Source organism: Ammospiza nelsoni, chromosome Z (assembly GCF_027579445.1).
Source record: "Ammospiza nelsoni isolate bAmmNel1 chromosome Z, bAmmNel1.pri, whole genome shotgun sequence".
Lineage (NCBI taxonomy): Eukaryota > Metazoa > Chordata > Aves > Passeriformes > Passerellidae > Ammospiza > Ammospiza nelsoni.
This window is the reverse complement of record NC_080669.1, coordinates 69,321,783-69,347,452: the sequence shown is the minus strand read 5'-3', so window position 1 is coordinate 69,347,452 and position 25,670 is coordinate 69,321,783.

Here is a 25,670-nt window from a genome sequence, read left to right as displayed (position 1 = left end):
TTTTCTTCCTACAGAATTTATAAATTCTGTTAAATAAATTCTAACAGACATCACTATAACCATCTATTATTTATAATATCGTAAATTTTAATGCATAAGGATATAAAAAATGTAAAAAATTGAAATATAGAAAATGTCTCATTATTTTGTTGATGAATCTGACCTGTGAGTTCAAATCCACAAGTGGAAATGGGTTGGCTGCCATAGACTATTTGTCAACTAAATAGGTTGAAGAATTAACTCTTCACAGCCAGCAAAAGGATATCTTGAAAAAAATAATGTATTCCAGACTCAATACTGTGAAATATATTAATTGTGAGAAAAAAGTAGTTTAAAAATGAACAAATTTGAACCTTTGCCTATAATTCTATGAAAAATGAATTAACGTTGAACAAAATAAAATGAGGCCTTTTATCTGTGTATTTCTGTGTAGTTCTGTATCTCATTGCTTATGTGGATAGTATGAGTCAGTGGAAAATAAGGTTTGAAAAAGCAAAATACCTCATATTTCCTATGTGGTCAAAGCTGTGATTTTTAAAAGAGTTTATGCTCTCCTCTTCTAAGAATTGATGGAAGATTTCAAGTGCAACACAAGTCAAGTAATCTTTGGAAGTTTTCTTTTCAAACTTAATTTTGACAGAATGTTGTGAGGACATTTTGTATGAATGAAGTTTATTTGGCTGATCAAAGCAGAATTTCAAGACAAATTTAAGCTGTAGTCTTCCAATAAGTCTTTTCAAAATATGTTAGGAGAGAAGATAATTTGAAAAATCTGGCTGAATTTTTATTTTCTCCCATGGACCTGGTGACAGGATAGGTTAGTTTTATTTTAAACAAATATATCTGTGAAATGGTCTTGCAGCTTTGGATAGTACCAGACCACAGGAGAGAAAACAACCATAGGAAGCTACAAGAAGCTCAAATCACTGCATACAAGAATAAAGAAGCAGATAATTGTAGAAGAATGAAAATTACTCTAACATGAAAGTGTTGAAAAATATAAGGCAAAGTACAGTTTACAGTTCTTGTTAGGAAACTATCTATCAGGGAGATACTAAAGAGGTTTAATTTTGGGAAGTTTGACAACGGGACCTGATGATATGTCAAAATAAGTGTCTTAAAATTAGGACAAAAAAATAAAGGCTCAGACACTCCAATAGCTCCAACACTCCTCAATGGAAGCTTAATAACAAAACTGTGCTCCTAGGAGAGGGAGTTATCCTTCTTTCCCTTGGCAGAGGATACAGGAAGAACAGAAGGATACAGCACATATATACTAATCAGTGTAAAAACAGATCAGAGCAGCATTAACCCTGAACCACTGTCTTTGAAAGGGTTGTCACTGGGATGCTAAAAAAATGTAGAGAAACCTCTTCAAATGTAATGAAATATCATTCACCTTTGTGGTGTCTTTGTGATTATGCTAATGAGGTCCTGAGTTCACAACCTACACCTACAGGTCTGTGTCTCAAAAGCTTGGGCTATGCTGGGTAGCCAGGTGGTTGCCTTCTGTGGTTTGATCTGGTTTTCCAGCTCAAATCATCACATCACAGCTTCTTTCTGTTCTCTGTGTGTAAGTGAGAGCTGGGAGGAGCAGTGTGCATGCCTGAATCCCACCATCTTTTGAGCTGATGTGTGGCCATGAGCTACCAGACCTACAGGGAGGCTCTCCTGTCTCCTCTTGTGTAAACATTTCCTCAGGTCTCGGAATAAGGAAATTTTCCAACTTTGCCAGTGTGCTAAGATATTTGTAAGTCCCTCATATGCTACAGCAATAGGTCTTAAAAATAGACAAATGTAAGATTTATAAGCTGCTCATCAAAGAAAGTGTCATATATTTTTTCAAATTATTTTACTTGTCCTTGTACAGTAATAATTTTTAGCAGTACTGATTGGAAAAAAGTCTTAGCCAGTTGTGATTTTTGCTGATTTGTTTTACTGTGGAATGGGCTATATTACCTATGAATAATTGAATATCCACTTCATATTCAGTACAGTGAAGTGAAGTGAAGTAATTCACAAGATGACATAAGTAGTCTAGGACAAATTCAAATTTGCTCAGAGATCCCTCTATGCTCCTTGCACTCTCACATTTTCAAAGCACCTGTCTATTTGCTTGGAAATAGTGCATTACAGCTCTTTTAGTGCATAAGGTTACAGATTTTGATTAATTCACCAGTCTCTGTGCTTTACCTTTTCTAAAAAGGTAGGTGACTGTCTACTACAATCATTATTATAAATTTAGAGTAATGGTGGCATATTGCTTTGGTCTCTGCCCAAATGCAGCATGTTTTAATATCAAGACTCCATAATTAAAAGGATATTTAGTGACAAGCAAACTAACAGCACTTCACAATAATCTGAATTATAATACCCAAACATTATTGTATTTCCGCCCATTCCAGTAACTCTGTAATTGCATCCACATTCTGACATGCTTCTGCTGTTATCACAAATGCATTGTGGCATGTGAGTCTGCAACACACCCCTCATTTTACTAAGTTGTAAAGAAAAGGACAGTATATGAAGAAAATATTGGCTGCAAATGCCAAGTAAATAGTGCTGATAAAACACCACTGTGCAAGAGCACACGCACGAACACCACTCATCCCGCCTGCAAGACGAGCTCTGAACACATGAGGATGTTGATGGTTCTTAACCAGCTTCACACTTCCACATAAAAATTTGCAGCCTTGTCCTCATTCTATAAGCTTTTAGGTCAAATCCCTTGCCTTCTGGCTTGCCTCCTTTTCCTCCTGCACCACACCCCTCAACTCCCATCTGTCCTCTGGCTGCAATGGATGATATCTAAAATCTGGCTGCCGGTGTTCTGCCTCTTGGGGGGAATATGGTTGTCCTGGTCTTCTCCCTTGGCAGGGGGAATTGCCTGCAGTGCCAGCTCACCACCTGTAAGACCATGCAGGACTCATTCTCTCTGAAATTTCTGTGAAAGATGCCTGGACACCTGGAGAGGTCTCCAGACCTCCTTCTAGCATTTGCAGTTGGCTGCCGTTTTCTGCTTTTCTTCACTTTATTTTTGACTCTTTTCCTGAAATAGCTTTTTTTTCTTTTAAACAACAGCAGTAGTTGGATAATTAATGATAGTTTTAGCAGCTCAAGAGGAGGCTGGGGAGAAAGACTGGAGGGCAAAAGAAACACTGACAGCATAGCCATGGAAAATTACTATTAAGAAGTGTTGGATTAGACCTGCAGATCAGGTGTACTGAGAACTTTTCCTTAGAGAAATAGTTACTTACCAAAATTCCATCAATGGTTTCTTATGTCGGGTATAAAAGCACTGATGCAAAGAAAGAGCACTTATTTTTTACTCAGAACATTCCAAAAAAGAAATGCCAGCTAGCAAGAATACCTTTTCAGTTTTTACTGCTAGCTGGATCAGCCTCATAAATGCCTAAACTCATATATAAAAATGTTAATGTTTTCCAATTGCTACTCTGAATTTATATTTATTGCAATACAATGTATCCATTAGCTCATCTATCACCGGTAAATTTGTTACTGCTTCAAATATACAGTACATAACTTTGCAGCAATTTCATTTTACAAGCTAATAATGTACTGTAATGTAGCTTACAATATCATGTAGATGTATTTGATTAGGGAGGTTCAGCAGTCAGTCAGGTTGAGTAGCGGATTACATGAGAATGAAATTTTTAACTTATTTACTGTAGAAATGAACAGCTTTGTTGCACATTAAACATGTTAATTTAACAGGTGTGTCATTTTATTCCCTCAAATATTCATTGAAGAGGAAAAAATGGTATTTTAACTCAAACGGAAGCATAGTAGACCTGGAATGGTTTCTTGATGCTTGACATGTTTATTCTTTAAAAAGAGTAATAATTGTATTTAAATTGTATCTAAATTAATTGTGTGCATATTTATGTATTTATATATTGCATGCTGTATTACGGTGTCTGCAGGAACTTCCCAGAAACAAGAGAGACGGCTAAAATATTTTCCTGAAATGTAATTAAAATAGGTTTTTTTTTTCCTTTTATTCAAGCAAAACAAAGTTTCAAAAATATACTATGCAGGAGGTGATTTTTTAGAAAATTTTGGAAAATGTTACCATTTTTCACTAACTACATGGATGTGCCAAAACTCATATCTGTGTTCTGTATGGAGAGGCAGCGTCCCTGTGCCCTCTGCAAGCTAGGGGAAAGGCAGGGATGACCTCACAGAACATCCTTCCTCTTCCTTCACGTGCTCCAGGTGGGAGTATGTTATCTCAGGTGGGTCCAAAGATGTTCCAGCTCATGGGGTAGGAGTAATATGGATTAATATTTGGCTTCCTATTCAGGTGATCATTGCAGAGGAGGAAAAAATCAGGATTCTATTTTAAGAACAGTGGTTATCAGGATTTCAAAAATGTGGAAGTCCTAGAGAAGCTGTTTCTGGTCTTGCTCCAACAGCTCCATGTCCTTCCTGTGCTGAGGAGCCCAGAGCTGGAGGCAGCTCTGCAGGTGGGGTCTCACCAGAGTGGGGCAGAGGGGCAGAATCTCCTCCCTCCAAAGCTGCCCACAGGGCTTTGCATGCAGCCCAGGACGCATTTGGCTTTCTGGGCTGCAAGTGCCCATGGCTGGCTCATGTCCAGCCCCTCACCAGCACCCCATGTCCTTCGGGGCAGGGCAGCTCTCCATCTGTTCACCCCCAGCCCGTACTGGGGGCTGCTCTGACCCAGGCGCAGCACTTTGCACTTGGTCTTGTTAAACCTCATGAGATTCCCTAGGGCCACTTCCTGAGCCTGTCCTGGTGCCTCTGGATGGCATCTCATCCTTCAGGAGTGTCAACCACACCCCTCAGCTTGGTGTCATCTGCAAATTTCCTAAGGGTGCACCCGATCCCTTCGTCTATGCCATTAATGAAGGCAGTAAATAACACTGGTCCCAATACAGATCCCTGAGGGACACCACTTGTCACTGACAGTCTGAGGCACTGACTACGGCCCTCTGGATGTGACCATCCAACCACTTTGTTATCCATCAAATAACAGTCCATTCAAACACAACATAAAACCCATCTCTCTCCAATTTTGAGAGTAGGATGTTTTTCAGGGACTGTGTCAAAGGCTTTACAGAAGTCCAGATAAATGGCATCTGCAGCCTGTCCCTTGTACTCTGATATAGTCACCCCATCATAGAAGCCCACTAGGCTGGCCAGGCAGCACTTGCCCTTGGTAAGATTGTGCTGGATCTCTCTGAGTTCCTCCCTGTCCTTCACAGGAGCTCCCCCAGGGATTACTGTACTCTCCTGGTTGTTACCACCCAGGCCAGAGCAGACTGCATCACACAGAACAGTAATGCAGATAACTGCAAGAACCAGAGACTGACTTGCTGTGGGTGAGAAGGAAATATCTCTTTTGGTTACTAACTCATGCCAGTAACATGTTTCTCTTTTGCAGGCATTCAGATAAAGCATGGAAAACACATTAATGAGAACATATTTGCAGAACTGCAGAGAGGCAATAGTTCTTAAAAATCAAAGACATTGTCTTTGTTATACATATTTATGTTGTGTTTCTACTGCTGGGGGAACTACATTCAATTAAGAAGTCAGAAGTTATGAAGCTAAATTAATCATGGGCAAAATTCCGTGCTCCATGTTATATTTGTATATCAATGAAAGAAATGAAGAATTGTTTTATCTCGCTAATATTCCTGCTCCTTTCAGCATGTTCCAGCTGAGAAATGGGACACAACATGAAATAGTTTATAGTTTTTTATGTGAAAGGTGACCGTAACTGTCACTTCTATTTATCTTATAGTTTCTTGAGTTTTGCCAGTCTTTTAGTCCATTCAGACAGCATAGCTTTTAATTTACCTGTCATCATTCATATACTACCCACATGAGCATTGCAGCAGGGAAAAATTATGTGAATTTCTGGAAATGCTGACTTCCTAAGAGCTATTTTGAAAAGTCATATTACACAATATTTGCAGTAATCTTTTGTATAAAAGATCAGTGGAGAGCTAAGGGAAAGAGTTTGAAACATACAGCAGTTACTGGAAAAGGAAACTGACTTATACAGTGTTAATGAAGGGAAGTATTTTTCCCTTGTGATAAATTGAAGTGACATGTGAGGGTGGCCCTTAAAAATCCTCCATTTACTTCCTTAGGGCAAAGCCTCTTAATGGGCTAGGTCCAACTTCACTAAAGATGATAGAGATTCTTAATTGGCTTCAATAGGCCTTGGATCAAGGCCACAGGAGTCATATAGATCAAAATATTTTCAGCTATCTAGCTGGATGGCGAGGAATGACTGCGGTGATAATATTTGTAGGAGCGGCTTATGTTTTTGCTTTGCTGTTTCACTGTGGGGAAAACATATTTGTTGTTTATTTCTTTGTCCAATGCACATCTATAGCTTTCTAATGTCATGCAGAGAACACTAATGCAATATATTATGCATGCTATCTATGTTCTGTTATGTCATTGGCTTTCACCTCACCTCATTTTTCTGTTGAGTCTGGAAGGTGGCTGAGGACTGATGAGAAGGGAAATATCCTAAATCTGTCAGAATTATTTAGACATGTTGATGTGTTTTGAAAAAATGAGTACTCATTGCTGTGCATTGTTTTTCTAGAGTAAATTTCTGAACTGGCACAAGCTAGATTCTTTATATGTGCACAATTGCATTGATCAGCCTCTGTTTTATTATTTTCCTATGTATGATATAATTTGTTAAAGATGGACTCTAACAGTCACAGGATAAAAAAATATTGTGTCTACCCTGAAATAATTTTTCTGTTTCTGATTTTTGTTAACATTTTTATTTTATATTCCATCTTTCCTCTTTGTGCTTTATTAATTTACTTTCATCATGCAGTAAAACAAATACAGTAGAAATACTCTACACAAGTCTCTGTAACAAAAGAGCACACTCTGTTCTGGAGTCCTGTCCACTGTGGTATTTTCAGTACCCACATGGTAAGCACACATGAACATAAAACATGTACATAATCCCAAATTAAGACAAGATTTAAAATGAAAATGTACAGTCTATTATGGATCTTATTTAGGCAATTTGCTGAATGATATCATAGTGACTTTTCCTATCCTGGTTTACTAATTTTTATGGGGGAACTAAAGGGAAAGGATTTACTAGAAAAAAAATTAACCATTTCAATTAAGGTGTTAAAAAGAAAGTGAGCTGCTGACTATTAGCATGAACAATTAATAGCCTATACAATTTAAGATGACAGAAACAACATTTTCTGAAATCATTGAGTGCTTAAAGGTCTTAGACCTTTTCTATACAATTGTTTTTAACTACAATTCAGAACATGAACCAACATAACACAGCTTCCATCTTACCATTACACCTCAGTGCGCTGAACATCCGTGCTTGTGTGTAAAGAAAAAGACATTTTTATACAGCATTTTTGAAATGTTTCCATTTATTTATTCATGAGACCCCTAAAACTGCTCATGAAATTCCTAAAACTGTTCAGGTTTGCAAATCAAAGAAAAATAGTGTCACTACTGAAATAAACATCTTTTGAACATTCTGTTATAATTTCAGGAAATAAAATTAATAGTAAATTCAGAGGTATCTTGGCTAATTTGAAATGGGAAGATGTCACTAGACATCGAGTTTTCAAATTACTTGTTTTCAGCAACTCTTTACAGGAGCAGCAGTTTTTCATGTGCTGTAGACACTGTTTTTCTTGCTTCCAAACTTTTACTTAAATACATAAATCAGAATTAACTTCTTTTCTCTGTAAAACACAAACCAAAAATAAACTCTCCAAAGGATCCCTATACTGTGGTCTGAAACAATAGGGAGAAAAAACACTTTAATTAGGACTTGGCATAAAATCAGATCAATATCCTCTAAAAAGTAGTCCAAAGGATAAAGCACAGAAAAACAAAGAACACAATACCGACAACTTTTTTTCTTCCCCTCTACATGTGCCTTTTGTTTTCTTTTTATGTAAAAACAAATTATGTACTCTAGCCTATTTTTTTCCACTTTTTCCTGAGACTCCGTCTTATCCCCTGCTTCCTTTGAAATTAACCGGATGCCACAAATAGTACTAATCCAAGCCAACACCATACTATTTCTTTGGAGGGGGACTGAGAAACAGATAGAGACAAACCAACACACAGTTAAAAGTACAGAAAAAACCATAAGAGGATGGGTAGTGCATCTGATTGAAGAAATTCTTTCTTTCCCTAGTTGTCTCTCTTGCATGCACACACACACATGCATCTACACACTTGATTTATTTGTGAAACAGTGTCTTCTAAACTTAGATTTCTGCAAAGTGCAAAGGCAATTAAACAGAACAGCTTGAAGCTGCCAATCACTCCCACTAACAACAAAAGCATCTACTATCACATCTACTATCAAAGGAAATAATGTAATGTAAAAAACCCCCCACATTCTACCAAAGCAAACAATGTAAACATGCAAGTAAAAAATAAGCTTGTTTATCATCTGTCATATTATAGCATACATTTTTTAACCCTCCCCCCTAAGGATATGTGTTTTTGTATCCCATTATGTTAATTTGGCCATGCATGTGACATGGAAGTTAAGGAACAATGGGAGAAGTTAGCTTTTATGCATGCTTTTCTGTTGGGGAAGCACACTATTGCTCTTGCAGGTTGGGGTGTTGGGTTTTTAAAAAAATTTTTGGCTTCTGGTGTACAAATAAATCGACAATCACAGCTTATCATCACTTAAAGATGCATGTGCACGCTAGAGTTTACTGAAACATGATTGGCTGCTACATAAATCAATCTGATAGAGATCAGTCCCATAAAAAAAAATAAAGCATTAGCCTCTTCTTTTGGAATGTAATTCATTTTAGATAGTGGTTATTGATGATTTCATTCCACTGGTACATGTACATGTCTAGACCATGTTTTTGTATAAAATATTTAAACAGTACAATGTGTTCATTTCAAGAATGACCATGCAGAAACAATGATTAAAAATTTGTTTTTGCAACATTCCAGATATAACATTTTCATGCAGAAAACTTTGTTTCCCTTAAAATGAAATTCATCTTTTACAGCAATTATTTTTTATTTCTCTACCTGGCATGCAACATTTACTTGTTTATTACTGTAATATTTTCTCCAACAGATTTTTTTTCCCACAGTTTTCTGTGAATCCTTTCAATTAGCCTATTATAGTTACACCAGATTTTGCTGATGTGCAGTATGTGAGATTAAGCCATTCACTCAAACATACTCAAATTGTCCTTGCTAACTCATCTTGACTTTGGATTAACCCTTGTTACCAAGGGATGGTTCTTTGCTTTTGATTTCATATTAATTGCCAGCTAAACATATAACTATTTCATTTGATCCATGAATTATGATGGTGGTAAGAAATGGACTTTGAAAACATCCTATGTAAATACCTAGTGGTTCCCCACAGCACTGTGATAAAGGAGATGAGCATCCTAATGCGTAAAGAATAGTAGTGATTTGTCAAAAACTCGTAGCAAATCACTAGTAGCAGGGTGTTTGTGAAACATTACCCTGATCTTCTCCTTCCTTTCAACATGTTTTAAATACTCATACGCAATCACATACAAGTTCTGTGCAAGATGAAATTCAGCCTCTCAGCAAGGAAAATGATATATTCTTAATATATTCTCTGAAATTTTTACTTGGGGTTAGCTTCCTTTCTCTGTTCTCCACCTCTTTTCAAACTGAATAAAGCATTCCTTCCAGAAAGCAATCTCTTCTAAAATACACCAGTTTTGACATTATCTAAGCCAGAAAATAAAGCAACCTGGGAAAAAAAAAATCTTAAAGTATGAATAACATTTTAGCATGTGCCCGGCTAGTTGAAAACCAGACAAAGAGAATCTTACTAAACTTTCCAGAAGAATTTACCTTTAGGCTGAGAACAAGCATGGAAAATTCAGGGCTCTTCCGCAAATGTTTACTTTTACTAATCTCGCCTCCCTCTTGAAAGCACGGAGGGGCAAATGAAAGAGCACTGTGCTCTTGGAGTGAAGGACACCTCTGTCTACTGAGGAACATTCTCGGTGGAGGGAATAAGTAGCACTCAGCTGGGTAATACTCCTAAGTTCGCTGTAAGAATATGTCTGAAACTATTTTCTCCAGAGACCAGGGATTTTGGAGTCTGCACCTTATCTACAGACAAAGGTTTTGGGAAGATTTTCTGAGCTTGTGTGTGTGTCTGTCTCTGTCTGTCTTTCCCTCCCTCTCTTTTTCTAGTAGAAACCTTTTGCATCCCGGTGACCTGATGGCTGCTAGCAGGTTTCTCTGCTCTGTCTCTGTAAATGGCATGCAGAAGGCCTATAAAGCAAACTCTCAAGCAGCAGCATTTTTCACTCACTCACGGAAATCCTCTGGTTTTGCTGCAGATGTTTTTCTGTCATTCTTTGTATCCCCACTTTCTGCTTATGCTGCAGAGCATCACTCCCATTGGTTTTCAATGAATAGAGAGCTGGAAGAAAGAGAAAAGGAAGGGAAAGGAAAGGAAAAAGGAAATTACAGAGGGAAAATCTGCAATTGTCTGCAATTCCCAGCAGTGTCATTTTCAATGTGGTCTTGGGGATACTTGTGTTTGAGCAATTACCTTCTTTGTGAAAATCTTCTGAGGTTGTTTAAATTAGCTTTTTTAAAATTAATATAAATTCAGCATCACTTACAAAATGTCTGGTATTAGCCCAAGGAAACACTGTTTTTGTATCATTAGTTCTGTCATGTTCTGACTTTCTGAAAATTACAGGACTGTTTGCTGTTTTGACAGAAAGCTGACACAACAATCATTTATTTCCAATAAAATCCCCCAAAGGAATAAATACACCTCTGCTATAGTTATGTAAAAATAAGGTTATCCTAGGAACTAATTGATCATACAGTATGCCTAATTTCATTATATTTGACAACGATGCAAAAGATTATGCTAACTACTGGTAGGTGGCTACTGTGTTTAGGCTGGAACACTTATCAATATTCTTGGAAAATGCATTTCTGTAGGCAAGTTTTGCAGGGAGAAGGAAAATCAATCTTAATTGTTCTGAGTTCTGCAAGAATTAACAGTTACTCTATGCTGAGCACTAGGTTTATGAAAGTTGTTGAATGCTACAAACTTTTTCCAAGTGATGTTTTATAGAAGTGCTTTTAAAAATCCCAGAGGGTAAATAGTATTCTCAGAATAAACAGAAAAATGCTGACCTTGTCAGATTTAGCTGCTGAAAGCCAAGCTGTTTTAAAACTTGGAGGATCAAGGGTCATGGTTATAAACAACACAGATAAAAAGAAAGAAAGGAAGGAAGAAAAAAAGAAAGAAAACTGGAAACAAAAAAGGACTACACAGTGAATATAAGTAATAAATACGTTGACCTTGATAAGAAGAATATGAGATATTTATGCAAAAGCCAAGCAGGGGTGAAGAGATCGCAAAGCGGGAAAGAAAAGAAAGTGCACAAATTGCACTTGGGAAAAAATATTTCTTAGACCTTGTTTTGAAACCGGAAATGAGTCACTTTATCTTCATGTGGTTTTGGTTTTGAAAGGGGAGAAAGGTCAAAGCTTCTTTGTTTTAAATAAACTGATCACTACTTCTGAAGTGTAACGTGATAGGATTCAAGAATCCTAATGAAACTGGTATTTTCCTGACATCCCGGGCTGCAGCACCTCAGCAGTTTTATGGTCATGTATTGTAAGCCCAGGGAGTCTGAAAAACAAAGGCGTGACAGAGCCTGCCTTTGCTCATGACCTTCATACCCTGGTGCTCCTGTATCAGCCATATGGGCAGTGTGATGGCTAAATTTGCCACCACTTAAATCCTTTCCCAAATTGCAGCTGCACACATGGCCCTCCACCATTATGTTCAAATACATGAACTGAAGTTATTACCATGGGCCCTGTATGAAACCTCTTTCCAAAATGATTCTATTGAGGTAAATTTTCATAGAAAAAAAAGTGCTGGAGACACTAGAAATTAAAAATATCATTGCAAAAAAAGGTAGCAGGAATGCTACAGCCAAACCCCCGTCAATTCATCAACCCAACTCCAGAAGAACAATGCAGGTTTTAACAAGGCTTTTGGTATAAGTGGGTTTGCTGAGATCCAGAGTGTACTAGAGACCTCACAGCTGTGTCTATTGGGAGTTTGTTGTGTTTATCAGATTCTACACATACTAAGGTACTCAGCTTCACCCAGTTCTAACTGCAGGACAAGAAACACTTGCAGAGGGAATGACATAATAGCAAAGAAACTATATAGTTGAATTTCAGCACTGCCTTGCACTGGAAGGCCTGATGGTAAAGGTCTTCAGGCTGTGCAAACAGAAAAGGAAATAAATAGTTCTGTATAAGATTAGAAGTCAAAAGAGCATACCACAAGCAAGACAGGAGATTAAAAACTCACCTGAAAAATAAATAGAACAATCTCTTTGTTTCCTACTGTTATGCTTATAGAGTCATAGAATGATTTGGTTTTGAAGGGACTTTTAAGATCATCTAGTTCCAACCCGCCAGTCATGAACAGGGACAACTGCCAAATCAAGAGCAGGTTGCTCAAAGCCCCATTCTGGCCTGGCCTTGAACACTTTTAGGTATGGGGCAGCCACAACATGTCTGGGCCACCGGGGCCAGTGCATCACCACCCTCACAGTAAAGAATTCCTTTCTGATTTCATATCTAAACCTGGCCTCTTTCAGTTCAAACCCTTATCCTTTGTTCTATCATTACAAAGCCTTGTAATAAGAATGTGTGTAGTGCTTTCATACATGTCTTCACATCAGGCTTGTGTGAACAGCAATCTCTTAATAGTTAAACCCCCATGTTCTTTATTCTGCACAAATGCAAGGTTTTTATATTTGTCTTGACTCATAGCACCTCTCTGTTCATCCTCAGATGCTTTCCTGACATGCTCCTGGCAACATCTCTCTTCCAGACTGAGAATTCCTCTCAATCTTGTTTGCTGATTCATGCTGCCACTTATGGTTAAATGTGAGATATCAAGCTGTATCTGTTATACATTGCTCCTTTTTCTTTTCTTGACCACATTCCAAGCTTTACCCATTGGATAATATCCTAGAGAATATATATAGAATAAATTCCATCTAAAAATTCTTTCCTACATTGCTTCTGTAATTACTTCAGTATTAGACTAAATGTTCTTTAGGAGTCTCATTTCTTCTTCTGGTGTTCATAATATATCTGCTGTAAAAGGCCATCTGTTCCCAGACCACTAGAAACAGCAATAGAAGAGCACACTTATACAATAACATGGGGATATGTATCACTGGCCACAAAATTGAAAGGCAATTATGGTAATGAAAATTGTGAACTTTCAAAATGGCCTACTTCATTATTCTTGGAGGCATCAATCCCCAAACTGGGACAACTATTCAGTTTACAACAAAACTCAATAAAAGGTGACTGATTTATTTGACATTAGCTGTTTCAGAGCTAGCATCATGCTTGCTGATGAAGTAGCACCTGAAATGACATATTATGCAGAAGCACCCCAAAAGCCTGCATTTTCTACTTGAACCTTGCTTCAACATTCCACCCTCTATTGTTCCTACTCCTACTTCTTTCTCTCTAGCCTTGAATCAGTCTGTCAATCATTCAAAATGGACCAACAATTGGACGTAACAATTCCTTTCCAGCTCATTTCACTTTCCTCTTTACCTTTCTACCTGCCCATGCCTGCCATACGATTTTGTACCTGAGATAAACCAATCATGACTGTCATGATACTGATACATCTGAATTTCTGAGGATGCACTGACAACATACGTGTCATGAAAGTGAAGTAATTTAACAGAGCAGAATTAGGGTTCTCAAGCTGTACCCTATAAACAAAGACTATGCCTATAGCTTGGCAGAAGCCAGGAGGACTAAATAAAAACCAAAGCAGAAAATACATGATAATTTCAATCTCCTTCTTGAGTATGGTGCAGACAAATCAAACCCCAGCATTTCATTGTTTGGTTTAGGTTTCTAACACACCAAATATATTCTTCATCAGAAAGCACCCATCAGTAAGTACTATGTTGTGTTGGAGGTACAGGGGAAGGTACTGGTCCTTATTGTGCTCAGTGAAACAGGTTGAAATATTGCTTTCTTATCTAGAAACACTTTATGATTGTCTCAAATAAATTGATGTTCACAAAGCATCACTAAGTCATGTGTTTTCCTGCTTATCCACCTGTTGGAAAGAAAAATGAACAAAATGAGAAAATATTTTTGCCAAGCTTTTCTAGAAGTTGAATTAATCTGCAGTCCTTCTCTTTTATTTTGTATCCCTCCAGAGGGAGATTCATTGTAAAATACTAGTTTGCTTTTCCTCTCAATCTGGAAAACAATGCAATTATAACAGGTTCAGTAGAACTTCAGATATGTCATTGATCCATGCAAATTTCTAAACCTTTAGAAAGTTTCTTATTGAGAAGTCATCAGATTAGGGCCTAAATTGAAGAAGGATGTTCCTGTGAGCTAAAGTGTTTAACTGGGAATCAGAGACTTACTTACTCCTGGAATGGCTATAGACTTATTTTGTGATTTTGGTTGTGATCCAGCAATGCACTTAATACTCTGGAATGGTCCCATGAAAGTTAAGCACAGAGTTAAACAGGAGAGTTAGTCTGTCTGAACTCTTTTCTCTAGCTATAAGATGTGTTAGTACTTATATTCTCCTACAGTTTACTTTTACAGAAAACCTTCTGGTGCAAAAAACTTTATCTTTTGATCTATGCAACATCCAAGACCAACTGATGTCAGCTGGACCCATAAAAATCATTCTGTTGCGAAAGCAGTGATAGTCAATGAATTATCCTCTGGAAGCAAGTTACTGCTATGAAAATACTATTTTCATGGAGGCTTAATGAGAGGGGGTAAGGGACATTTACCAGCTTCACATCACTCACATCCTTCTGGTTTAAGGGTCCCTCTCTGGCTGGCTACAGTCCCACCTTCTCCTGCTGCTGGCTGGGAGAAGATTCAAGGTGCTCCTTCAGAGGCTAGCAGTAATTGCTGTGATACAAGTAAGCAAGCAGACTAATGTGTCTGCACTAAAGCCTGCAGTTTGGAAATGAAATTGAATGAATCTGCAATACTTAGTCTTATTTGTTAATACTTTACAATTTATTTTGATAAATATCTTTTCTCATGCTGCGCTGTAAGGGAGCTCCCAAAGCCTCATCTATTTGATAGGTCTATGCATGCATCCCACAATGGATTGTGAAGTTTCTGTACTTGTCCAAATACAGTTAGACATTTTTTTCACAGAGTGAGAAAGAGTGCTCACAAGTAAGAAGGATGATTAATTTCTACTGAGAGTATGTAAGCAATACAAATCATCAATATTTTACTTTAATTTAAAGCTTAATTGAATACTCACAGATCCTTTGAATACATTCTGGCTACACATATAACATGGCTACACATTACATTGCATGAGGGAGAGTGTGTGTATCTTTTCTTCTTAGAATTTTTTACTTTTTCAAAACCACAGAGAAAAATCCATTTTGTTCTTGTGTGTCAGACAGTCTATATGTAATTTCTGAGACAGGCCTGAGATCTCTAAGACCAATAACCCCTCTCTTGAGCTCATTCATCAAAGAGCCCATGATCTACCTTACGCATTTGGATGACAAGCAGAAGATTGCCAATTGTCTTGGAAATGTAAAATAAACACTTTTTCTACATATGTTAATGCCATTGTTTATTGACTTCTTACTCAGGTTGGATGTAATTGGGGCCACTTGGGAAACATAAACAGCTCAGTGCCTGTCAATACCTGACCTTTAAAATATTCAGTACAATCAGTGTTACATGGTGTTTAACAAGCTGGCCTTTTCATGTGGACACAGCTGTAGTTGCCATGCAGGAAGGAATGAAGATTCTGTTCTTCCCTACAAACTTTTAAAAATTATTTTTAATTTCATCTGTGGTGTTGAAGCAACTCAGAACAAAATAAATCCTACCAAAATTTAGTTTGCAGACACAACCTTTGGAAAAAGTCAGAACCACTTTCATGTGAAAGGCAGGGAAAAAAACAGCTCTGAAGCAGGAAAGTGAAAAGGGGCCAGGATGTTAAACAGTTTAACTAAGAGTATTTTCATGCATTATGACATGTGGCAAATGTAAATTAAGCCACCTTTAGGATGTCACAAGCAAGATTTTCAACAGTGGTTCTGATGACTGAGAGGGTCTTGAAGAATCTCTCATCAGCAGGCCATAAAGACTAAAGCACAAGTTATCACAAACATGCAGATGTTATCAGGATGTGACTTCAGCACAGATATAGATCCCGATGGGAAAACAAAACTGCAGATGTTTAATGGATTATTGTGGAAACTAATTGCAAACTATTATATTTTAATGATTTAAATTTTTCACAAAAGACCTATTCCATGTCTTCAGCCTCTATTGCCAATGGGTAAGTAAACAGTTCCTGTAAATAAAAGCAAATAACTTTTTCACTGAGCTAATTAAATCTGTTAATATTTCTGAGCAGACTGATAGACAAATGTTTCCATTTCAAATTATTCTTTGAAACAAATAAACAAACAAAAAGAAAAGCCCAGACATACTGTCTCAAAGAATGAAATAAATAACATTATTCTATTTTAATAGAAGATAACAAGGAATCAGAACCTGTTCATACAATGGTGACTTATTTTACCATCAAAACAAAAGAAAAAAAGACAAACAAAAGAGAAAGACACTGTGACAAAATGGGTTTAGAAGACGAAAGTTAAGGCCAGTAATTTCACGTCAACATTTCTCGCAAAGTACAAAAGACTGTAAGAAACCAGTTGTACAAACTTTAGTCCTTGTAACTGTTTTTATTTACTGAGCATGATTTTGGTGGATGGCGCTTTCCACAGTTTTTACCAGCCTCAGAAAGTTCTGGGAATGGGGGAGTAAGGAAAAGCTTTGTGGAAGAACTGTGAGCACGAGGCAATATTATGAGACCACAAGTTCTCTACAGTGAATACAAATTCCCACATTCTTTTGGTGACTTTTCAGTTCCACAGGCTGTACTTGCCATTTAAAAATCTGAAAATCAAATGCTTTAATAACATTCTTTGCAGTGAGCACTGCTTTTTTTTCCTTCTTAATAAAAAAAAAAATAGTTTCTTAATAAACTAAAACCCACGAAGAAACCTAAATTAAATTTAGATTAACTAAATAAAACATTGAAATAAAACAAAACAATGGTATAAAATAAAACATCTTTGGTGTTACTCTCTCACCAAGTGGCTTTCAATATTCAGTCAGTTGGTGTTTTCTGCTCAGAGTGTAGAGCTGTGGTTGAAATAGGTCAGTTTACTAGTGCCCTCTTCTGCTTTACACTGGTCTCTGCTGCCCTCTCCTAACCTCTGCTCTCCCTCCAGCAGTGTCTGTTCTTCCACACACTGATCCAGCAGGACCTTGGCCCCCTCAGGTCCCTCATGTCAAACAAGCAGGCATCTACTACATTACATGGCCTGAAGGTGACCGCACAGGCAGAGACGGGGGGAGAGGAGGGGTGGGAGTGCGGGGGGGTAAAGAGAGAGAGAGGGGGAGAGAGCAGGAGTGAGTCCTTGGAAAGGCAGGATGGCATCCCTGAGCAAAAATACATCAATCACACCAGTCCAGCCATCTCAATTAACCCTTAGTTAAGCGGGGACCTTCTGGAGAAACTGAAAAGGATTTGAAGGAATAAGAGATGCTATCTGCCACAAGGATTACCAATCTACATGTGGATCAAAGACAATTCCACATTTTACCCTAGTGATTAGCTGTAATTAAATAAAGTAAGTCTGTTTAAACTTCATTAGCAGCAAGATATTTGCTACAGCAGAGTGGGCACAAATCATCCATTCTTAATTAATAGATAATCCACAGGATGACCATAGTCTTGTTCTAAAAGTACACTCCCCTTGAAAGATTTCTTCATCAAATAAGGATAAATAACAGTTTCTCTCTGTTAAAGCTATGAAGGAAGGGATGCTCCTTCCCATTTGCTTGAATGAGTGCTGAATGTGCCTGATAACATCACTTTGGCATGCTATTATCTAAAATGGTAGAATACCTCACTTCAGCAAAGTCTGACATAAATCTTTGAAAACAAAGAAATTGCATATGTATGAGCTGAAATAGATATGACAGTGTTGGCACATTAATATTCCTGTCACTGGGGGTTTCAAACTTTTAAGGAGATGATATCAATGAATTCAGGCTGTTGCTGGTAGAAGAGGACAACGTACTGCAAGATAATTATTAATTATATAGAGCAAAACATATTAAAAAAACATACAATACAGTCCAAAATATATCATGGTACAGACCAGTGCTAAAGATCCCTCTGAGACCTACTGCAGCTCCATTGTGGGAGGATCAGTCCTTATCAACAGCAAAAAGACATTTCCCTTTCTACTTCTACAGTTGTGGTAGTGGTGGTGCATGGATGACATATGTTTTCAATTGTCACATTACAAACCTCATTAACAGCAACTGCAGTGACCAGCTGAACTCTGCCCAGTTGCATATGGCCTGAAATTGATCATTATATATGAAATGAGTAAGATATGAGGATATTTAGTAGGGATCTTTTATTGTTTGATGCTAGAGCATGTTCAAGAAGATGTTAAGAAAAAAAGCAATATGTCAGTGTCTTCTAAGCAACAGCAAAGCTGAAAATCCCCTATTTTATTCTGAGGAGGAGGGAAAAAAATGTGCAAAACCTTTTTGTTTATGGTCCTTTGGCTTAGTATATACACTGCTTACTCAGCTCTGTCCCTTGTGATGGGAATACCTGGACAAACTGCAGGAATTAGAGATCACAGACATAAAGATTACATTGTAAGGTCTGTGGGGCAGAGATTCTTAGCTCAACGAGGTACCTTGATGTCTTTTGATCCTGAAAAGTAAGTGAGAAACATGAAAGCCGCTTAATCAGCAGAAGAAAATTCATGCTAAAATCAAACCCAGGATCAAAACTCATGATTGAATCTGCATATAATTCTACAAGTAGCTTTTTAAATTTTTCATTTAAATTTTTTATGGAAAGACTTGCTGGCAGTGACTATACAGCATGTACTTGTCCAGTGACATGCTGACCTTCAGAGATAGGCTAGAAGGGCTGCTTAAAACCTTTAACAGCTTTTACTTTTTAACTCTTTAGCTGTTTCTATTTCTTGTTCTTTTCTTCTTTCTTTTCTCCCCCCAACTCTGCACTGTTTTTCACCTATGACATGAAACTCCATATAGCTCCATATAAAAGCATCTCAAACACACTTTGAGCTGACAAGTCAGCTCTTTTAGGCTACTACAAAAGAGCACTAGTCATCTCCAAATATTTTTAAACTTTATCAATAAAATTCTGGAGAGGTGCTTAGATCAGTGCTTGCAAACAACAAAAAATGTCTGTGCTTTGGTTTTGATTTAACTCTTTTATTACACTATTGCTATCTGAATTTCCTGCACATGTCAGAATCGCAAAAACGTCATGGGTACACCATGCAAAAAAGAAGGAATTTTATACCCTGCCATGATAAGCAGCATTCCTTAGAAGAGAAAAAATTACAAATTGATAGATTATCTGGCAACTGCAAGATATTATACTTGCCGTGGTCCTACACCAGTGCAGTGGAAGTTGACAGCAGCCTCAGTATTCTCAAATCCCACCCATCCCTTCAGCTAGTTCCAAATTCCTTTGCACCTCTAGAATCTGGTTTTGAAATTAGGTTAATTTTATGTTTGAAATTTGGAATTACTCCTGTATATCAATGGATCAGATTTTACCTCTTTCTTTTATCTGAAGCAGCATTTTATGTCCCAAATCAACAAGGCACTTAAGCAAGAAATAATTTAAAGTGCATGTATAAACCCATCAAAATCAGCAGGATCTGGGCTGATAATGTATCTGGGCTTAGCAGCATGTATGTCTTGCATGTATGCCTTGCCAAACCAGGCCTTTAGGTATTAATTCATATAAAGAGAGGGGACACTGTGACTTTGAGCATTAAAGTGTCTTGGGAGTAAGGTATTTTTCCTAATTACTTTAGTGCTCCTGTCTGGAGGAATTACAGTAACAGCAATTTCTGGTGAAACTTTAGGAGTCATTTATAAAATCCAAAGGATTTAAAAACAGAACAGCTGAAACTCTCTACTCTTTAACACCATAAAAAGGCAGACCGGAATAAAAGATTTCCAAGCCCCAGTTTTCTTTCTGACCAAAAATAAAGCCGTTGTTTATCAAAGAATGAATTCTGCACTGACTAGGCAAAACATCCTTGGAATGGACCAATTGATATTCAGCGAGCAAAGAGAATTAAGGACTTTTAAAAATGTAGTCTTTTATGTCCGTTCATTGCATATCATACTATTGCAACCATAGTCATGTCTTCATCTTCCTAGTGCATTTTTAGGGTAGTTTACTTGATTCTGAAATACATGACATACTTTAGTACCTATTGTAAAATGTCCTTGTAAGAAAAAAACATTTTGACAGTTACTTTCACAATTTCATCATATTGATTTTATAGTATTATTAAGAGCCAAGAGAAATGCAGATTCTGTTTACAGAAATAGCAATATGTTAGCAAATATTTACATAACATGAAAGTTACCTGGTCAATATCTAATGAGATGAAGAGAAAACTTATGGCTTTTAGTACAGTATGAAGATTCCATAAATCCTCTGATAAAAGCAAAGTAACAACTTTGGCTTGTAAAGTGAACTACAGATGAGGTCACATCTATTCTTCTCATAGACATTTTCTCTGACGGTTTGTCCCTACAGAAATTACATTCATGTACACTGTTTAAATAGAGGTGTAAGTAGCACAGACCTTAGGTTCTTATACATGCTTTGGATTTCATTCTAACAAGTAAATAATACTTTTTCCACTTCTGATTTGTGACACAGGGTTTATTATGTTTTCTTCTTTTTTTAAGAAATGGAGATCATGAGAGGTCAATAATTACAGAAACTTCAATGACTGGAATTCCCCTCCATTGGTGTTTATGTATTTCTGTGTCTGCAAAAATACCATTTTACTTACTATTTCTAAGTACATTTTAAGATACAGTACTTAAAATTAATTTGACATTGTTGGAGGAGTAGCTGCCGGTTTGTTTCGATTTTCATAAGCCTATGTGATGATGTTGTTTATTTTAATTGATCATTAAGGCCTTGATCTTACTGGGTAAATAAATCTACTGGGTCTCTGCAAAACATCATTGAAATCAATTGCAAATGTGAAGAACCTTATCTGTGCAAATCACACTGTAAAATCAAGAAAGACATGAACAATTTTCTCAATCTGATGTTATTAAACAAATAGAAAGCATATAAAAATGAATAAATTTTTATAAAATTTTCAGATTATGTTTTTATCTCGTAAATACATGATTAATCCTAAATTCTGGGAAAAGCATGTATGTAGACAAGAGACACAAAGAGAAAATCACAATGTCTGGACATTCACTTTAGGCTGGACTTGAGAATCCTTGTAGGTCCCTTCCAACTCATAATATTCCATGATTCTGTCATTCTGTAAGCAATTAAATGTAATAATGATAACATTTAAATAATGCACCTTCTTGAGAACATATCCTTTCATTGTATTCATGGATTCCTATGAAATGTGAGTTTTTATTAATACTAGAGAAAGAGATATTGGATGTGTTCACCAGAATAGAATCTGTCTGCACTTCAAGACAGTTTCTTTAAGAAAAATTTCTGTCCGGCTTAAAATAGCCTTGAAAGATGGCTTGCCTGGATGAATTCTGATTTGAAATGTAATTTTTCTCTTTTTAAAGTTGTTATGCAATGTCTTCTTGCTTTTAGTACACAGTTCAGAGTGTCTCTGCTACCATCAAGGCTACTGTGATTCCTTATTGTAAAAATACTGCGTATGTAAAAACGTAATAAGTCATGTAGAGTCATTAATGACTATCCAGGCAAAAGGAGTTTTTCATTTCAGCATATGGGTGATCTTTATCAGGTTACTAAATGTGGTCAAATTTTCTTCAGTTCGACTAAGATAGTAACAAGTCTTCTGCTAACTAAAGGTGATTCCACTTCCCATACAGAATCAACAGCAAGAGAGATCTGGGTGTGTATGTTTCTTCATGCTTGCAAATCTATTTATTTACAATTCAACGATCCTTTTTTAGCAGTTTTTCCTGTTCCTGTAGTCTGGAAAGTGAAAACGGGGGCCCTTCCTAGAGACAGGAATTTACACAACTTCATGCAAACTTGCTGGAGCACTTTGCTGTGGTTTTTAGGTCTAAGAGCCTGCACAGGACAGACTCACAAGTAATGGCAATCCTTGTATCACACAAAACAGTAGCCATTCGATAAAAAATCTGCAGGAAATTACCTGGTCTAGGGAAATATTGTGCCTCTAACTTTTGGCCTTGTAAAGACAAGACTAGGAAATGCAATTTACAACTCCAGTAAAAAGCAAGACAACATGGATTTGACAGTTACTGGATATTACAACCTACCTCTCTCTGTGCATTTAAGGATTTCTGTTCCTCTTGTCCTAGAGAAGACTTCACTCTCAGTCTCTATGATGTCATCTGTAAATCATAAGTATTAACCCTTTTTTAATTCAAAGGCAGTCTAATCTGATCTCTGAGAAATGACTGAGGTGAGTTTATAGAGATAAAATTTCTACAGATCTAAATAATCTGGAGAGATGAAAAACCTGTTTGATTTTCCCATCTTTACTGATAAGTCTACTACATCATACTCCTTCTACCCACATGCCTTGTCCTGTCTTAGGAAAAGTGGGCCTTGGGGGCTTGCTGGGGTTGAGCACAAACACTCATCTCTAAAGGCCAAGTCATACCACTGTAAACTTCAGGTCATTCTGCCTCTTTAAATCAGGAGTAACACCAGGCGTTATAAATGCACAGAAATTGAGTATGGCTTAGGTGTCAGCGTATGGAAAAAATTATACTGCATATCAAGTAATTTAATAATTCAGATGTATAACAATTCATAGGCTCTCACAAAGCAGCCAACATGAGACTTTGAAAGAGGACACTGGCCATCTTTATCCAGTGTCAGGCATAGGATGTGATGAGATGGATGGAGCAAGCGGGCAGACAGGATAGGTGTCTGCACCCTTATGTACACCAGCATCTTCCCCACCCAGGACTGGCTTTCTTGGTCCAGAACATACCACTGGACACTGCTGCTGGCAAGGGTCTCTTAGATGTGTGGCATGATCACCCTCAAGCTTTACTGCATGAATCATTCTGCTGGCAGTAGAGACACAAGGTGTGCTGACATCCTATCCCAAAGTCTCTTGTTATGACTTGTGGTTTCAAAAATAAGTCCTGGTAAACTGAGATTGGTGAGCTATCCCCAGAAACAGCCCTGTAAGCACTGCTGGGTAGCACACATCTGTGAGTACAGCCCAGTCACTGGGATGTCCCAGTGGCATGTGGAATCAGCCACCAAACACCTGGGCTTTAGGAGTGTTATGACCCACTCCTGAAGGCAAGGGTAATACAGGTTCTTGATCACAAGCTTTTTTTTTCTAACTCATTTCTAAGAGATTAAATTTGCTCCTCTGCTTCCTGCACAGCTGATTGTAATAATAGAATAATTTCCCTTTCCATCCAATCTGCTTCATATTCAGCTGCTAAGTATGAGCACTCCTTTCTTAGTTTCTGCAATACTTTCATTGAGTCTTTTAAAGGTCTTCTAATTTCAGACTCAGATTTCTGAGTAGCCAGTAGTTCCTTTTGTTCTGCTTTAAGGGCAGCACCTGAAATGGCACACAACTGCCTTTCCATTGCCAGGTTTTAGTTCATGATCTTTTGCAAGAATTGTAGTTTGATCTGCCACTGCTTGTTATGAGCCAAAGCCAATAGTTATGAGCCCACATCATGCCAGGAGGAAGAGCTATCATTCTAAGCTGTTTAATTTTATCAGGAGGGAACAATCCTCATTTGACTCACCGTTGGTAGTAATATCTTTCAGTAATCCACTGAAGATCAATGTTTTTCTCCCCACTACCCTCTCTAAGGGTCAGTTAGACTTTCTTATGGAGAGAAATTTACAACAGGTCTGGGTTACTCCAGAAAACCTTTCAAGTCTGATGTGCTCAGGTGATACCAAGAGAAGAAAAACTAGCAGTGGGGAGGCAATTGAGATCAGGTATATCTCAGATTGCCATTATTTTCTGCTGGGGATTTTGGCTTTGACCAAAAGTAAATTCTCCTTTGTCCGCCACTCAGATATTATCCTCATAGAAAAACTTCCTCACTGCTTCTCAGAGTAATTCTGCCTGTCATGACTAAATTAATGTTACAACCCACCCCTGAAGGCGAGGGCAAATCAGGCTCTTGTTAATAGATCTTTGGGGTGGATTACAGCAACAGTGTAAGTATAGATACACAAATATATGTGTGTTTGTGTGTGTATATCTATATAGATATATATATGATTTATCTTACAACAATTAAGTTGCAAAGGAAAGGAGCTATGTAGCTGTTTTGACTATTATTATAGGGAAGCAGCATTATAAAACATAAAAATAACACTTGAGAAAATATATAAGGGAAAAGTAAGAAAGAGAAAGAAAGGTTCAGAGTAGAATGATATCACCACCTGTGGACCCAGTGACGAGACTTGGTTGTTGCAATTTCGATGTTCGTGGGTGAATATCATGGTCACAGTGGTGGTTGCAGTCTTGATCCGTTGTGGGTAGGAAAAGCGTGTGAAACACAAAGTTCAATGGGTTAATATATGCTTAGGCTAAGTGGGAATGCTCAGGTACCTGCCCTGGGTGGGGAGTTTTACACTGATGCAAAACTGTGGGTCATGTGCAGTCCTCAGGCCCATGGAAGGCCTCAGAAATGTGTCTGAGGGTACTTTGGGGATCTTTGATGATTTATGATCCCCTCTAAGACATGACAGCTGCCTGTCATGTCTGTGTACTGAGCCAATTATCACCCATCAGAAGGGATGAATACCTTCAGATCTACATGTGAATGTCCTGGTACTTCTCCACTGGGGGTGGAGAAGTTATGAGCCAGTTATGTCCCATCAGAAGGGACAGATAATGTCAGTGCCCCTTTCCATTAGGGAGAAGGGTGTGGCTGGGTTTACAGTTGAGTCAGTTTTGTAAGGGAGAATTTTGGGGTGAAAAAAAGCATTATGCCACCTTTGCAGGATCTGCTACTTTATTGGCCTCTTCCCTTATCTGGCTCAAAACACATCTTGAAGCCTCTGGTGGTGGGTATGCACCCCTCTGCACATGCGCGTGACCTTGCACTCATCAGCCAAGCACTCTGCTGCTTTTGTAAATGGCTGATTATCTGAGTCAGCAGACACTAATATTCCAGTCTCTCCCAAGGAGCCATCACCAAAAAACAAGGACATTGAGACCAAGTAGAGGGACAGAGCATGGAGAAGCAGACTGCTTCTCCTCCTAGTCAACCTGTACAGGCCATATGAAAGGTAAAAGCATAGGAGCTAACATACAGCCTGCTGGAAAGTAACATGACAAAAGAAGAAGGTAGGGAGCTTGTTTGAACTCTAGAGGTCATGAAAGGCAGTAGAACCTAACAGATCACAGGGACATAGAAGTAAAAGTTGTATCCTTAGGGCCTGTTGTGCTGGAGAAATATTGACCCTTAAAAGTCCTAAAAAAGCTTTTTAATAAAATAAATATAAATTT